General features: G+C 42.9%; 1 pseudogene; it reads right to left on the bottom strand.

Annotated features, from left to right (window-relative positions):
- Positions 1 to 363: 363 nt before the first annotated feature.
- Positions 364 to 12,506, bottom strand: part of LOC101702103 (GPI ethanolamine phosphate transferase 3, catalytic subunit-like) — a 74,741-nt pseudogene continuing 62,598 nt past the window's right edge.

Here is a 12,506-nt window from a genome sequence, read left to right on the forward strand (position 1 = left end):
TATCCAGGCCTGCCTGAGATGGTCGGTCCAATATGTGCTTATGGGAGGGGAGACTGACACTCCCAGCCCTTATAGGTCAGTGGGTACTCCCCCACATCTTAGACATACATAGTTACATTATTATTCTATTCCACTTTGGAGAACACCCGCTTTATCCATCAGATGCATCCAAATCAGCAGAGAGGGATCAGGCTCCATTGTGATACTGAATTCTAGAATAACAAAGTCCCACAGCCAGCAGCCCCTGGGCTGCAAGGCAGTAGAGGCTCAACTTCTCTTGCAGATCATCCAGCACCTGTACAGTCCAGGCCAGGTTCTTCTCCAGCTGTCTCTGTAGCCAGGGGCCGACATCCACAGACTAGGCTACCTCTGTTGTCCCAGAACTAGTTTTTGAGACCAGGAGCTCACAGCACCATCCACTTGCGAAAGCTATGCCCAGGAGAAGTCCCACACTACTCACAAAGAAGCCTATGGCCTCAAAAATGAACTTGGGGGCAGACACCTTCCAGACCATGAGATGTCCACAGAGGATGGAAGCTGCCAAGGCTCAAGCCAGAATCTGAACTCCAAGGACAAAAAGGTTCCTGAGACCCAGCTACAGGAGTGCTGCACTGAAGTAGTGAGGTGCATCCCAGAGCCGCATCTCCGCTGCATCTCCATCAGTGGCTCCTCTTCCTCCTCCTCCTCAGGCCTGACCCTGGCCTCAGCTTCACTTCCTAGGGCTGCTGCCTCTTCCTTGGCCCTTGACTCTCACACAGGAAGGGCCAAAGCAGGAGCAGTGGGCAACCTACTGCAAAGAGAAGGTGGGAGGCAAATGTGTTGGCTCCTACTAACAAAGCAGGGAGCCAAGCTGAGGAGCCATAACCTTCTGGAAATCCCAGAAGGAAGGCTGTGTGCCAATGTATAGCTGGAAAGATGGGCTGGTGGCCAGGGGTGGTGATGGGTATCCCTGCAGCAAGCAGATGCAGGAAAAGGAAGCTCTGCAGAAACAGAAGCAGGAACACAAGGCTGATGCACTCCACATGTAATAGCAGAAGTGGGAAGGCCAACAGGGTGAGGGCCATGACCATAGCAGCTGAGTTGATGCTTCCTAGCTGATAGGCAGCCACAGTCAAGGGACCCTGAGATTTGGTCCTCTCTAGCAGTCCCCAGAACTCCTCTTGCATGTATCAGTAGATTTGAGGGACCACATAACCTAGATCAGCCTGAGAAGTGGGGCAGTCCAAGAAGGGAGTGAGGACAGTCCTGGTCCTTGGGGCACCTGTGCCAGCCTTCACCAGCACTGTCACAGGTTTCCAGAGTGGCAGCATGAGGCCTGCAGCAGATAGCTCCACCACAGCCCAAGGAAGCATAACTAATGCCCCAGCAACCAGGGCCTGGAGACGTGGGGGTGCTTCATCTGCCCCTGATACCAGTGCCCAGTAGGCAGCAGTGCCCAATGCCATTAGAGGCAGCTCTCAGTGCACAAAGAGCATAGGGGGCTCAGGGCTCTTGAGATTACTGTAGTGGTGAAGCCACAGGCACACAGCAACCAACAGGGCTACCAGTGCCCCTACACAAGCTCCAAACCACAAATTCTTGGCCCGACCACCCACCATGGATGCCAGAGGACTCAGCCAGGGAGAGGAGTGGCAAGCAGGTGTCTCTTCAGGGCAGCGATGAAAAAGCCCAGCTAGCCTTATACATAAAAGCAACCCAACGCTAAGCCTCAGGTCATATGCACCACTGTGCCGTAGGGAGCCTGTTTGGGTAGAAGAGCCAAGGCGGGGTACTTTGAGCAGCTTAGGTACCAGCAGCTGGCCTTCCCAGTGCCGCTGGACAACAAGGAGCAAGATGGGTGAGCCTAAAAGGAAGGGGGTAGCCCTAGCCTCAGCTACAACAAAACTATCAGAGAAGAAGGTAGCCAAGCAAATGAGCAAGAGTAAAAGGACAAGCCTGGGGATGGGAAGCAGGGTTGCCAAGATTTTAGACCTCCAGCTACCCCAGGCTTTCCACAGAAAAGGCAGGAGTGAACCTGCTGCAGCCACAGCCCCTAGAACCACTAGATCTAGCTTCAGGCTGGTAGTTGTCAATAATCTAGCACAGAGTGGCCCCAACAAGGGCCCCGGCCACAGGTATCAGCAGTAGAGGGCAGAAAGGAAAGGCTGGGGAAGTTGCCCACTGGGATGCAAGCAGGCAGAGAAAGCAGGTAGCAGCCTAGAGAGCAGCACCCCCTGCCATGCCGACCAGAGACAAATGGACCCAAGACTCAAGGTGTATGGCCCAAGCTCCCCGCAGGAACTGCTGCAGCTCCGTAATTACAGTCTGCAGTGTTGCCTCAGCCCCAACGGTGCTCTGGAGAAGCCGGTGGTAGTCAGCAGTCCTTGGAGAAGAGGTTCTGCAGTCGCTGAAGCTCCTTAACTTGAAGGTCCTGAGTAGCAGCTGAGTAGGCGTGAAGAAATCGGGATACCTGTGGGGCATTGAGATGGAGTGCTGAGGCTTGGGCTAGTGCAGAGGAGGCAGGCCAGGAGCTCTTGCCTCCTGAGAACAGTTCAGCTATAACCTCCAGATGTTCCCAAACGGGATGGGGAGGCTCAGCAGCAGGGCCAGTGTGGGAACAGGGCTGACTTGAGCAATCACTTCTGGCTCCTTTAGTGGGGCCCTGGGGAAGAGGGGTATAGGGCTGTATAGAAAGAGTGAGGCTGAGACCTCTACCTCACTGTCTCCTACATGGTTCCCATTCACAGTTATCCTATGGTCCCCAGCCACCACCAGCAGGGTGTCATTTTCCAGCTGCTCCGCAAGTCCCTGGATCACCTGGTCCATCTGGCTAAGTTTCTTGGCCATTTCAGGGTGGTGAGGGCCATGCTCGTGGGCACAATGACCCACACCCAGGAAGTGAGCAATCAGCACATCCCATTCACCACTGTCCACTATGAAGGGGGGAACCCTGAGCACGGGAGACTAAGGCCCGCTCCTCAACCCCAGCTAGGCTTGGCCATTCCTCTAGTCCAGGTACACAAGCCTAGGCAGTTACACCCATGAAAAGCTCCGAATCTGTAGACAAAAGCAGATCTCTCTGGTTCCCAGTCTCAGTTGGGGAGTTAAGTGCTCTGGCCCCATGGTCACTCGTGGGATACAGGTGTTCTAGGATGCCATTGTCCACTGTGTAGGTCTTTGACATTGAAGGATGAGAAGAAGAAAGCTTTGGAAAAAGCTCCAGAGAAAAGGTCTTTCCAGGTGTCATCTCCCATGAAGACTACACGCCTTTTTGGATCGGCACCTGAAAGTGCTGAATTTGGTTTTTAAATCCAGGAATCTCTTTTTTTTTTGGTACTGGGGATCAAACTTGGGACCTTGCACTTTTGAGGCAGGTGGCGGAACCACTGAGCTAAATCCCTGGCCCTAGGTGGAGTTTTTGGGATATTCTATATATAATATCACGTCATCTACCAATAATGATAATTTAACTTCTTCCTTTCTTATCCTTATTTCTTTTATTTCTTTCTCTTGTCTAATTGATCTAGCTAATATTTGCAGAACTATATAGAACAGGAGTGGTGATAGTGGGCATCCTTGTCTTGTTCCTGATTTTGGGTGAAAATTTTTAGTTTTTGACGATTTAGAATGATGTTGGCTGTTGGTTGGTCGTAGATGGCTTTTATCAGATTGAAATAAAGATCTTCTATTCCAATTTTTTGTAGGGCTTTTATCATGAACTGGTGTTGGACTTGCTCAAATGCTTTTTCTGCATCTATTGAGATGATCATGTGGCTTTTGTCCTTGGTTTGGTTAATTCATGTATTGCATTTATTGATTTATGTATGTTGAACCATCCCTGCATCCCTGGGATGAATCCTACTTGGTCATGGTGTGTAATCATCTTGATTTCTGCATTCTGTTTACTAATATCTTATTCAGGATTTTTGCATATATGCTCATTAAGGAGATTGGCATATAGTTGTGTTTTTTGGTTGGATCCTTCTCTGGTTTTAATATCGGGGTAATGCCTCCTTCCAGGAATGAATTTGAGAGTATTGCTTCCTTTTCAATTTTATTAAAGAGTTTGAAGAGTAGTGGCATTAGATCTTCTCTAAAGTTCTTGTAGAATTCAGCAGTATATTTGTCAGGACCTGTGCTTTACTTTGTTGGTAGTTTTTATTGTTATTATTTCCTTTTCAATTTCATTGAGTTATACTGGGTAATTTAAAATTTTTATATCTTCTTGATTCAGCTTTGATAATTCATACATATCTTGGAATCTGTCTGTTTCTTCTGTGTTTTCAATCTTATTAGAGTACAGGTTCTTGAAGCAGGTATTGATCTTTTGGATTTCTTCAGGATCTATGATTTAGCCCTTTGCATTCCCAATTGCATGGATTTGGGTCTTTTCTTTCCTTTTTTTTGATAAGTTTGGCTAAGGTTCTGTCTATTTTATTTAATCTTTCAAAGAAACAACTCTTCAATTCATTTTTTGTATTGTTTTCTTAGTCTCAATTGCATTAATTTCTGCTCTGATCTTTATAATTTCCTCCTCATATGTACTTTGGGTTTAACTTGCTCTGCTTTTTCTAGAAGCAGAGGTTCTAACATTAAGTTATTTATTTGAGCTTGTTCTGTTTTTCTGATGTGCTAATTCACTGCTATATATTTTCCTCAAAGAACTACTTTCAATGCATTCCATAGGTTCCTGTGTGTCATATTGGCATTATAGTTTCATTGTAAAAATCATCTAATTTCTTCCTTAATTTAATCTGTGGCTCATTGGTGTTCAGGAGGGTGTTATTTAATTTCCATGTGTTAATGTAGTTTTTGTGGTTTGTTTTGTCATTAATTTCCTATATCACTGTAGTATGATCTGATAATATACACGGGATAATTTTAATTCCTTTGCATTTATGTAAACATGTTCTATGAGCTAGTAGTGATCTGTTTTGGAGAAAGTCTTGTGTGCTGGTGAGAAGAATGTATATTCTGTTGTTGTGGGATGGAAGACTGTAGATGTCTACTAAGTCTATTTGTTCAAAGATTTGGCTGAGCTCATATTTCTTTGTTGATTTTTTTCTAGTTAATCAGTCTGTTTGTGACAGTGGGGTATTGAGGTGCTCCATTACAAATGTATTAGTGCTTCTCTGATTTTTCACATCCATTAGTGTTTGTTTTATGTAGTTGAGTATTTGGTGCATAGATATTGATGAATGTTATCTCTTCCTCTTGAAATATTCGCTTCTCAGTAGCCTTCATTGTCTCTTTTTATTGGTCTAGGCTTGAAATCCACTTTGCTTTTTTCTGGGTTCCTGTCACAAGGAGTATTGTTTTCCATCTTTGACTTTCAGTCTATGAGTTTCTTTTTGAATTAAAAGAGTTTTTTGTTTTGTTTTGCTCTGTTTTTATTTTTGTGTTTTGAGGCAGAGTCTCACTATGTAGTTCAGACTGACCTTAAACTCACTACATAACCAAAGCTGGCCTTGAACTCATGGCAATCCTCCTGCCTCACCATGCCCAGCCAAATGTATTTGTTATATGCAGCATATTGTTGGATTTTTGTTTCTTGACCATTCTGCTAATCTATTTCTTTGATTGGTGGATTGAGACTATTCACATTGATGGTTATAACTGATATGTATTGCCTTACCCTTGTTATATTATTTTCCTATTGGTTCCCTTTCTTTCCCTTCTGTTTAATTGTTGGCCTTGGCTGGTGGATTCATTCCACTGGGATTCTTAGAACTGAATCCATCAGAACTCTTTGGAATGCTGGTTTGGTGGTCATGAATTTCTTCAGGTGTTCTTTATCATATTATTTTTCCATCAATTATGAAAGATGGTTTTGCAGAGTACATCATTCAGGTTTGGAGGTTGTTTTCCTTTAGGGCTTAAAATACTTTGCTCCAAGCTCCCCATGACTTAAAGGTTTGCTTTGAGAAGTCTGCTATGACTCTGATTCCTTTATAGGTGATTTGTTTCTTTTCTCTAACAACTTTTATTTTTTTATTTTTGTTTTAATTTTTTTATTTTTTTAGACAGGGTCTCACTATGTAGTTCAGACTGGCCTTGAATTCACTATGTAGCATAGGCTGGCCTCAAATTCACAGCAATCCTCCTGTCTCAGCCTCCCAAGTGCTGGGACTACGGGCATGCACCATCACACCCAGCTTTTGCAGTTATTTCTGTGAACAAGTTTTTATGCCCTTTGTGTTATCTTTTGACTCTTCATTGGTTCCAACTAATCTTATATTAGTCTTCTTTGCATCATTTAGAAGCTGTTGAATTGATTTTTTGTGGTTCCTTGGTATTTTTAAGAGGTCTTTCATTTGATGATCTCCAACCACAACCATGCCTTTTGGGTCTGGTATTCTATCTTTTCATTAGTTGGCTCTGCTGCATATACTTTCAGTAGAATTTATAATCTTCTTGATTTCTATTTGAGTCTGTTTTAAAGAATTCCGTTCCTTTCTATGTTGGGCATTTATGGTTTCCATGTCTTTCCTAAATTTCTCTTTTTAAAAAATCTGTATCTACTTTAGATTCACTAATCATTTCCTTTATTATGGTTATCATGTCTCTATCTTTGTTTTGTTTTTGTCCAGAGACTTATTGATCTGTTTTGTTACTTCTGCTGCTACCATTCCATAAAATTCAGCTGAGAGATTTTTTATTTCTTCCCCCTCAGTGCCCTTTTGATTTGCCTTGGGCAAGTTGGGGGTTATGGGTGCATTTTACTTCTGTGTTTTCTCATTTTCTATTTTTAAATTCGTTTTCTGTGTTGAGGCTTATAAATTGCTTATTGTAGGTAGCTTCATTAGTATTCTCAATATCTCTTTAGAAAATGACTACTTTTCAGAGATGTCTTCTAAGCATAGCTGGCTTTTGGGTTTTGAGTCTGTCCCAACATCCTGCCTGTTCAGTTTACTAGAGATGAAGGGTTGCTGCCTGTTTGGCCTAGCACTCAATTCTTTGGTAGTAGACTATAAAGTTGTTTATGACTCCCAGGCAATCTAGGTTTTGCAATACAAGGAAGAGTAATTATCACAACAGCAATGTCACCTTGGCTAATGTAGTACAATCAGTAAGAACATTAGAACATCAAGCACAGACTAGGAAATTATGAACTGTGATAACTATTAATTTGCCACCTTTAACCATAACTATATGATTCACAGTTATATAATAAGATATAAGACAAATCAGAAAATTATACACAGTAAATATCCACTCAGTAAAGTGATTTTACTCTAAGGGGAGAAATTTTAAATGAGTTAAAAGGAAAAAATAGAAAAGTAAGAGAAAGAGATTAGAAGCAAGCCTGAAGGACAAAGGAAGATTATTTAAGTCTTAGGAAACTGATGAAGAAGAAAAGAGGGAAAGAAAGAAGGACAAAACAAAAGCAACAATTAAAAAAATCCCCAAAACTAAAAACAATATTCATAGTCACACAAAAAAATTAAAAAACAACAACAAAACCTAAAGCAAAGGGGAGAAAAAGGGAAATTTCTCTATGACTTCAAGCCTGTGATTATTTTCTGGGATCTACAGTTTTGTGACTGTGTCTAGTTCAGGGTGTGACTCTGCTCTTGCTGGTAGACAAAGGAGGCAATTAGAGCCCAGATCTATGCTGAATAATCCCAGCAAACCTGCAGTAGGATTAGGGCAGGGTGCCATTCTGTTACTTTCAAATCTATAGAAGTTTAGGCTGATCATAGCCTCTAGCTATGGGGTTGGGGCCTACATCATTCAGATTCAGTCTCTTGGCAGCCTGACTATGGTTCCTTGACTCTGGACATCTCCAGAGGTTGTCCTTTACCCATCACTGTGGGATTTCAACCCTGGGAGCCCTGAGATGAAGGCAACCCACGGCTGCTCCAAGTCAGGGGTTCAGTTGATCCCACTGTAAAATGGCGTCCAACCAAGCACCCTTTCCAGGAACACAGCAGTTGCTTAGAACGAAGTCACTCACCAGCTGTTGCAACATACAGCATCCACTGCTCTGTCCCACTGGTGTGTTTCTCCCTGGAGGCCTCTGGAGCCACCCACCTTTACTGTGTCTCTGTAGATTTGATCATCTTTTTTCATGCCATGAGCTGGGAGCTGTAGAGAAAGTGCAGTTTTCCCCCTCATTTTTCTATGTTGAGGTCCATTTGTTCACTTTCTCTGTGGGCTCCAATTTTCCCTTCTGATCCTTCCTGGGTCCTGGAGATCCACTTCCCTCTTTTTCTTCCCCATGTTGTTATTTTCCAGTGTCCGGATTCCAAATCTTGGAGAGGTTGATTTGTTGCTGCTTACCCCTCTGCCATGTTCCCTGAAGTCCTGAATTTTTAAGTTTTAAATGAGAAACACAATCCTGTGTTGTGTGACTTTCTATTATTATACAGAAGTATTTGGGAATTTCCAAAGGATATTTGTTACTACTTATGACAAAAGCACTTAGAAGAGCAAAACAATAGTGAATACAGGGATAATTATCACAGTGGTTTTGATCACTAAACTTCAGAGGTGATTGGTAAGCTTTAAATAAGTCTTTTCCAAGAACTATGAGCACTTATTATAGACCTAAGAACTCTGCTTATCTTTAAAAATTCCTAACTCCTCATGAAAGTTTTGGAAGGAAGGATTTGATGACTCACAATGGATGAAGAAGAAGCTGAAAGTCAGGCTGCCTTGCCAAGATCACACAGAGTTGACTATCCTAGGCCTGAAAGTGGGAAGACTGAGATATTATGCTAATTTTAGTTTTTTCCTACTTCTGCGTTGTCATCTTTTGGGATGATAAATATTTCAAAAGAATCTCCATTACAGGGTTTTACAAGTACTAATCTCTGGGGGGAAATAAGAGCAGTTTGAGTTTTTGACAATTAAATGAGTATTTATTATATGACTGTCTGTCTTTCAGGGAAAAACATTCAATGCCTTTGTTCTAATTGTGAAGCATAATTTCCTCTTTTGGCTATTTCGTTTTACAAAGGAAAAATTTCAATGGGGCTAATCATCATTGGAGAAAATAGCAAAAATACACACAATAGATTACAAACAGACTGGAAAAGAAAAATGGATTGTAATTAGTGTGGTGGAAATTTCCTTGCTAAGTAATATCTGATTGCAAGAAAGGCTATAAATTTTAGGAGAAAAAAGATTTTTAGCCTGCAGGGTTGAAAATCACAGGCATCCCCTCATGCCACAGAAGCAGCTGCCCCAAGGTGTTCATGGGGTGTGTGTAGGTGTATCGTGTATGCTTGTGCAATCATGTTTACCTGCATTCCCCCTCTCCCAACACTCCCTGAACTGTACTGGAAGGAGGCTGGGGGCACTCTCTTAGAATGCATCTCTCTCATTGTATGGCATCCAGAGCTGAGCACTATATAGTTGCCCGTAAGAAGATGGAGAAGAATGTCTTGTCTGTTTCATTTTGGTTTATATGAAAGCCCCTTCCCCCATATTTCCCTTGAACTACTGGGGGTTGAATCTAGAATTTTGCACATGCTAGGCAAGCTCTGTTCCACTGAACTACACCTCAAACCTTTTTTTTTGTAATTTTGAGACAGTCTCACTGAGTCACTGAGGCTGGCCTCAAACTTGTGAACTTCCTGCCTCAGCCTTGGTCTCCTGAGTAGCAGGGATTATAGAAGTATACCACCACCTGTATTCCCAGGAGAAAAATGATATTAACAGACCCAATATTTATGTACACATAAGTCTTTCAAAATATCTTCTCAGTTTGCTTTGAGTACCAGCAGTAGTAGGCAAATGGGTCTCCTTCATGAAGGGCAGACAAATTTCTTATATAAATTTGAAAGTTGCATCTTTGTAGCCCAGCTGGGGCAATTTAGTGACTTAGCAAAACCTTATCTCAAAATAAAAACTACAAGGCCCCACCAAAGCAGGGGAGATATAATCAGAAGAGTAATTGAGAATGAAGTTCCTTGGATGGAAAGATGAGGGACAGAAATTGTCAGGGACAGTGAATTATTCTTTTCTGATCATGGGGGTCAGATATGGGGAAACACTGCTCAGCCTACAGGGACTGTGGAAATTGGGAGCCCTGGCACCATCAATGCTTAAAGCACCATGTGAGTATTTTGACTTCTCTAAATCAACAAACTACTAGTTTACATTTCCATTAAGGTCTGGGAGAAATAGCTATTTCAAATGTTCCTCATTGGCACTTTCCTGAAATTCTTGGTTTTCTCCATGAGTCCCAGCCCCAGCATTCTGATTCATTACTCCGGCCTCACAAGCACCTCTGGTGGTTTTGCTGTTGCTGGCAACTGGAACACATGTTGAGGAGCACTGTCACAGGACCAAGCAGATGTAACTGAACCAGGATGTGTCTGCCTCTCTGTGGCTCCCTCCCTCTGTGCTTCTGGTCACTGGGGACCAGCTCATCTTGAAATTAGGGATGTGGACCCTGGGGCACACATCTGGCTTGGATGTCCAGCTCTACCACTTACTCTGCATGCTTGAAAGAACGTAGCCTCAGGAGGTGTCCAGGGTCTGGAGGGTTCAGAGATATGAGTTGGAGAGGAAATCAGAGACTCTAGTTCATAGAAGGATCTCAATACAGGGTAACCGCTTGCCTGGGCCAGGAAGCCAAGGATACCTCCCCTAGTGACAGGAACCATTGGGAACTATGAGGATGGGGCCAAGAAGGAGAGAAGAAGGAATGCCTTCCATGTGAGCAAGCCACCAGAAGGAAGCAAAGAAGCAGGTGCTGACATCCCTAACTTGCAGGTAGAGAGAAGCTGACACAGTCGCAAAGATCAACTTTAAAACAGCAGAAGAAACATCCTTAGCCCAGCCGATAGCATGCAAAGTGCATGGGAGATGAGTCACAGATACTATTCAGATTAACCCCACCTCTAGTTCTTATCCAGCAAGGAAAATTCACCCAAGGCCTCTGCACCCAGGCCTTCCTTTCTCCTGACTCTTCTTTGAGGAGAGAAATGTGGATTTGGAGAAAACCAGTGAATTTTTTTTAGAAGTGAGTGATTTGTCCTGGTTGCAGTTTGGCACAGTAAAGTTCCCAAACCCTCAGGCAAGCAGAGCCTTGTGGTTTCATCATGGGATTCTTGGGAGTCTTCTTCCCACAATTGCCCTCATAATTAACGGGTAATTAATGTGCCTTTCAGCTTTCACCAATGAACTCCACCTCACCCAGCAGGGACCCCAGCCACACCAAGAGGACACAGCTGTCAGGGCACAGAGGCTCAAGGGCCTACCTCAGTATTTCTTGCATGGACGGATGATAAGTAGGAGTAATTTTGTAGCCAGGTGTGGTGGCACAGGCCTGTAATCTCAGGAGACTGAGGTAGGAGGATGCCAAGTTCAAGGCCAGTGTGAGCAACTCTGCAAGACCCTATCTCAAAAAAAAAAAAAAAGTATGCAGGCATGGGTGTGGTTCAGTACACCCTGAGTTCAATCCTCAGTCCTGCAAAAAGAAAAAAAGAGTAATTTTGGCTACAATATGTAAAGATTCCAAAATAAAAGTGACCTAAACAAGATAAAAGTTTTCTCTCACATAAAAAGAAGTCCGGGGTGGAAAGCATGTGTCCACACAAAAACTGCACACAGGTGTCTAAGGAAAAACTATATAGAAAGTAAAAATATCAATGGTTTCCTTAGCCCAACTCACAGCATGTGGAGAGGGATGAATATGTGAGATAAAAGGAATTTTAGTTCTGTAAGATGTTCTAATGGTGAATACATATTGTACATTTGTTAAAACCAGTAGAATGTACAACACAGTGAACCTAATGTCAACTGCTTTACTTACTATATCATTATTGGCTCATTGATCGTAACAGAAGTACAATATTATTGCAAGATACTAATCATAGGGGTAATTTTGGGGTGAAAGTGTTATATGAGAACTTTCTGTACACTCCAATTTTTCTGTAAATCATTTTAGAATTAAAAAAAATAAAGTCTTTTAATTTTTGAGAAAGTTCACAGTGGGCTACTTTGGCCTGGAATGGTAACTCCAGTCATTTGAGACCTTCGAGCCTGTTCTCTGCAGCTACCTTTGATCCAAAAGGCAGAAGGATCATTGAAGATGACCTAGTTTTCATTAATTAACCTTTGTAGAAATTCTCCACAACACTTGCATTTATGTTTTATTACCCCCATGGCTCTAATAGCTTAGTGATATAAGTGTGTTTTCTTCCAATAAGGGAAGAGTTTGCCTGTTGGCAGGCAGCATCTGAGGAGGTAGTGTCAGGATACAATCCACTTGTGTTCTGCCTAGGGGGAATCAGAGGTCTCTAAAGAGCGAATCTGCTAATGATGTCTCTAGAATAAACAGTGGGCCACAGGGTTCCAGTTCCTTAGGGCTGGCTGGGGACCTTCCCTGTCAGGGAGTGACTACCAAGCCCTCTCAGTGTACAGTGGGGGACACACAGGTAGGGCTGATTCAGTTTCTGTCTGAAGACACATGTGGTGACCTTCTGGGGCAGTAGATGCTTCTCTAATGACTTTAGGTGACTATGCAGTACCAAAGGGCAGAGAAACTGGTGAGGAGATGACAGGAAATAAGG

The sequence above is a fragment of the Heterocephalus glaber genome, unplaced genomic scaffold (assembly GCF_053883595.1).
Source record: "Heterocephalus glaber isolate CG9 unplaced genomic scaffold, H.glaber_assembly_v1.0 deba00001719, whole genome shotgun sequence".
Classification (NCBI taxonomy): domain Eukaryota; kingdom Metazoa; phylum Chordata; class Mammalia; order Rodentia; family Bathyergidae; genus Heterocephalus; species Heterocephalus glaber.